Source organism: Mizuhopecten yessoensis, unplaced genomic scaffold (genome assembly GCF_002113885.1).
Source record: "Mizuhopecten yessoensis strain PY_sf001 unplaced genomic scaffold, ASM211388v2 scaffold10553, whole genome shotgun sequence".
NCBI lineage: Eukaryota > Metazoa > Mollusca > Bivalvia > Pectinida > Pectinidae > Mizuhopecten > Mizuhopecten yessoensis.
Genome location: NW_018408604.1, coordinates 371,876 through 377,875, shown reverse-complemented (window position 1 = coordinate 377,875; position 6,000 = coordinate 371,876).

Genomic DNA, 6,000 nt, shown 5'->3' with positions numbered 1-6,000 from the left:
ATACAATGTAATCTACACAGCTTTACCAGGAAGTACCTGTCTGATTATAAATAAACAAGTTTACTCAGATAGTGTGCATATATAGCACTATACATACAACTAGTTGTGGTTGACATGTGCTGTAAAGTAGAACGTTAGGGTCTCGTTACAAATGTATGTGTTGTGACCCATATCAGTATAGCATATATGTGTATTTCATACATTTGTAACGAGACCCTGTGGGTCAACTGAGCTGGAGCTTCATGGAACCCTAAATGACCCCATATATGTTAATTATGTGCAAGATAAATACATAGAAAATATAAATGCTCATGTGTTGATTGTGAAGGATAAAACATCTGTAAGCCACCAACAGATGTGTTATACCTCTATATTATATACAATGTATACAACAACTCTTTATCACGATGTACACGGTACAGCTATACCAAGCATGAACTTCATATATGAATCAGTGGATGGCCCGGAAGTCTGTATTTTGGTACTTAAATGCCATTTTTACCCTATATGTATCTACGCACGTTATATAACATGAACCGCTGTTACATCTGGGCGTGTTGTAATGTTGCAATTTTGTAGCAGAATCAGGTCTCGCTTGTTCAAAATTGGGACCAATATAGCAAAAGAAGGCAATTACCGTAACAAATATCTATCAATTTTTAATATCTCCATCAAAATCACCATGATTGTGAAGGTAGAGCAGTAGTTTATATCCTATTCTTTATGTTAATAATGTTAACGTGCCAAATAAATCTCCACATGCTACAATACAGTTATACAGATCATTCTACAAGATACAAGATTGTTTATTTTTATTTATAGTCGTGTTTGTAACAATGCAACTTTAGCTCAGAAGATTTATTCTTACGACTGTTTTAACAATCATAATTAATAGAACAATAAAATATCACAAAGGTAGCATGCATCACAGATGGTTGAATAAAAGGTAAAATAGCACGGTAATTAAAGGTCATGCGAACATAAAGCTTATATGCAGCATATAAATTAATTTAAGAGATGTTTCAGTCTAATTTACACATATGCTAATATGGCAAAAACTAAAAATTGACAGAATACATGCTAATATAGCATACTCTAAAACAACAATGCATACATTTATGAAGCAATATTTAGAAATTTACAGCATAAAAGAAGAATTACACAAAAGAAAGTAAAGCATCACTATAAGACTAAAACTTGTGTATGACAACTATTTCTGGAGCAATAAAAACGCAAAACCTAGAACCAAAAATCAATCCTTCATCTTTGTACAGATGGAACATGTACAGATGGGACCATCCCAGGTCCGGACCAACCTCCGGAGTTCTGGGAAGTATTCACATCTCCGCAATTCAATTGGAAGACTGTTCCACACCCGGGCCGCCTCAAACGAGAAGGATTTCTGCCCATACCTTGTAGTTTTTACAGATGGGATGCTGACTTTGAAGTCACTTCTGAGATCATAAGCAGATTCCCTTAGTTTTACTAAATCTCGTATATAATTAGGAGAAAAGTTGTGCAGTATTTTAAAAACTTCACAGCCCGTATCTTTTAGCCTCTTAATATGTAAAAGAGTACAATTAGTAGATTTTAAAAGCTGACTAAAAGTTGAGACATAATCACTCTCCACGAATCTCAGTGCACGCACCTGAATCTTTTCCATCTTTCTTACACTTTTCAAGCTAGTAAAACGCCAAACCAGTGGGCAGAAATGAAAACTAGATATAATAAAAGAATTGTATATGACACTCCTACCTTGTTTTGTTAAAAACAAACTCCAATTCTTTTAAGAACATTTAGCTGTCTAGAAGCCTTTGAACAAATTTCTAAAACATGTATATCTACGAAGCCAATACCTCAATTTAGAGCCTACTGGTATTATATCTCTGAAGTTATAGAGTTTCCAGGCCAAAATAGTACTTGCCAAGCATTTTCTCTTTTTGAAAGGCGTGACATTTAGCACCATCTCCGTTTGCTGTCCCAGGCGGCCGCGAAAGGAGTAGGACCACGAACGGTCAAAAACGACCCTATTCCATAATTTGATAAAAATTGTGTTATATTCATCCATGGTATTTAAATTGATTTAATTCAAAGTTCCATGTCATTTCAGGTACCTACTGACCAAATATCATGACCCTGGGTCCTCCAGTTCTTCAGAAGAAGTCGTTTAAAAGAAGAAAAAATACGGACGGACGACGGATGCTGCAGGACTGCATGTGTTAAATTAGTACTAAAATTAATTGTGTAAATAATTGCTTATTCATGAAAAACTTTAATCTTCGAATTGTTCATATCTAACAACTCAAGTGCGATTTTAAGCAAAACACGTTTATTTGACATTTTGACATAATTTAGCTATATACATACGGCATTATTCTTAATTGTAATTACAATATATCCTTTGTGACATTTGAGATAAGACTCATGTGTGAAGTTTTTATATCCCTAAGTATGTACTCGCTGTAAACTTACTTTCATAACTCATTACTATTGTCCATCAAATTACGCAACAGGATTAGTGTTATAGCCTTTACCTTATGGACACTGACCACGGGTAATTGATCTAACAATTAGCGACACTTGTCACTTAAACCTCAGGTACCTTTATTGTACGTACATGTATTTAACTGTGATATGTTGTATTGTAAATCAGTTAGGTTCTAGACTCTGTACGGAACACATCGGGTATATTTTGGACACTCCAGAATATCCCGCCGTCAAGTCAAAAGTTATCTATTATTAAATTTCAAACTTAAACTTTTATCAACTCTTACGTCATCATTTCAACAAGACAAAACGTGCAGAAAAAAAACGTATGTTAGTTCTAACACCAGAGAGCGAGGAACAAGAGTGTAGGGATTATGCATCATTTTTACTTTTGTATAAGAGTTTTGTCCCTTAGGCCACTACTGTTTCTGTAACTGTATCTTGCCAAAACGGCATATCTCCGAGGTTGCTTTTCGTGAAGCCTCATTAAAACTAGAAACATAAAGGTATGAAATAATATAAGTAGAAAAAAAAAGTTTTAATTGACTGGCGATATGGAATCGGTTATATGAAATGTCTCATAATTCTTAATCTCAGATAGATCATCAAATATATATGTATTTTAAAGGTTATATATCGGGTTTTCGTCTTAACTCTTCTGCTTTTTTCAACGTGTGTTTTCAATTTAAATTTCGACCCATTTTATTGACAAAAAGAAGTCCTCCCCTTATGACAACATCCAGTAGTGCACATGTTATTTACATACACGGTATATAAGACAAACTTATATTTCAGATAAAGGGAATCTAACTCCTCCAAAGTAGATTAATAATTATACTCAATTGAGATATTGATACAATTTGTTATATACCATTAAACATTCATATCATATATATTCGATAGAATTGACTTTATCTCCCAATAAGATGCAGGCCATACAAAGTATGTTTTCTATTGATAACGATTTAAAAGTGTGTCGTTCAATATCTGATGTGTGCCGTTTTACACTTAATTCCGTCTTAGAAACCACTGTCTGTATACGTAGCTTCCAATTTTAAAATTGTATAAAATGTCTTTAACGACTGTTTTATATACTATCGACAGGGACCAGGTAGCTCAATTGGTAGTGCGCCCGTCTTGAGTTCGGAGGGTCCCGGATTCGAACCCCGGTCTGGCCGTGCACTTTCCCACTCCTGTTACAGTGGTGCCTGTGACCAACCTTTGCTATACTGACCTTACAAGAGTTTTCATTTGAACTTAAATAATAAAAAAACTCTGAAATTTGTTTTATGTATTCCATGTGAAATGGAAACGAAGTTTAGAATCTTTTTATCACATAATTTAGATATTTTGCGAATATTTAGGGGGGGGGGGGTCGTTAAATCAGGAATTAACGTGAAGTCAATTTGTTGCGTCATAATACACGAATTCATATACATAATGTATATGTGACATGATGCACATTTCCTGAATAACATGGTAACCATGTGATACANTTACGTGACGTCAATTTATGGCGTCAATATAAGCCATAATACACGAATTCATACACATAATATATAATATGACATGATGCACATTTCCTGAATAACATGGTAACCATGTGATACATGTAAGAATATATACACTCAAATATTCTTTCTAAATACTTATTTAAGCTAACCATGCTTAAAATACAGACCCTATGTATATGTTTTAATCACATATTTAAACGTTTCATCCAAATATAACGTTAAGCTAACCATGCTTAAACACTGACCCTATGTATATTCAGTAATCACATATTCAAATATTTTGTCTAAATATAACGTTAAGCTAACCATGCTTAAACACTGACCCTATGTATATTCAGTAATCACATATTCAAATATTTTGTCTAAATATAACGTTAAGCTAACCATGCTTAAACACTGACCCTATGTATATTCAGTAATCACATATTCAAATATTTTGTCTAAATATAACGTTAAGCTAACCATGCTTAAACACTGACCCTATGTATATTCAGTAATCACATATTCAAATATTTTGTCTAAATATAACGTTAAGCTAACCATGCTTAAACACTGACCCTATGTATATTCAGTAATCACATATTCAAATATTTTGTCTAAATTTAACGTTAAGCTAACCATGCGTTAAAAACTGACCTTGGTCTATGACTGTCAATAGCTTTCGTATACAAAGAAAGGCCATCACCTTGGGTAACTCCAACAAAACATACCTTCTAATAATATGCTCTTGTCAACCGTTTCTCTGTAATAAAATTTTCAATAATAATATTTCTTTATAAACACCGTTAAACACTAATTTCTGTGTGTCAAAGCTAAAAAAAAAAATAAGGGGAAAAAACATACAATAGAAGAGAAATAAGGTTAAGATTTGTTTTCATTGAAGACAGAAGGAATTAATTTATTATCGAATGAACGAAAGCACACAGGGCTTTAGTCGTTTCGACCATATTGGCATTTTTGAACCGGACGGACTGGTTGTGTAGTGAATTTAACTTAATAGAATCGTTCGTCATGCTTTTGAAAGTGTTGGTGTATTTACTTGGTCAACATACAAACGGATGACACTGGTAGGGGCCACTAGTGTGTCGAGTGGTATCAAACAGCTCATACAAATTTGTTCTGCTCCTCATGGAAATCACACCCACATCTAATCAATCATTTGTAATGTAAATTTCAGTAGTATGTCTGTCTCTCAATGGGTTTTAATTCCATCGGGTCAGTAATCTCGCTGACACAGAAACAAGACAGAATACGGTTTTAAACTATCAAGTAACTGACATATGTGTTCAATTTCGAGTCCCAATTAAGGATGCCTGTGCCACGGTCAGAAACACTAACTTTACGTTATATTTTGTTCTGCTTGACTATAGCTTTGATAAATCGTTTCTGAAGAGAAACCCATACTTTGCTGCACTTTCATGAAATATTTATAAAAATGAAATAAACGGGGAAAAAGAATGGAGAACAGTGTTCTGAGTGTTAAAACGCAAAAGGGTCAGATTCGAACCCTGTGCCTCTGACCAACATAGCTGGTTAGCTGTAACACGATGAGCTACGGATGTATGCTGGCCAAGTCGCTAGATACAAGAAATTGAATGAAGGTTACTGTGTGTACGAAAAACTATAGGAAAACTACATTGTAACGTTTTACCAGCAGAGGGACAGGGATCCTTAACTATTTTATTAAACAATCACTGGTTATACTTTTATACACAGCGGCATCTTTGTAAGAATAATGGTTCTTTCTTCGAGTTTGCATACAAACAAGGAAATGTGCCTTAAGGAACCGTGTCCCCCTGCACTTTTGACTTTCGTATAGACAATATCCTCTTCTTAATTTCGTTTCGGCGATTACTGTAGCACAGTTAGGCCAGGGCATTTCCGTTTTACAGGTATCTCATCCGGTTAGAGCGGTAGTATGACAATCAGTCCTGGGTTCGAATCCCGGTCTAACTCCGCTCAATTTTTACACTCATAACACTTTAGTTGATTATATTTT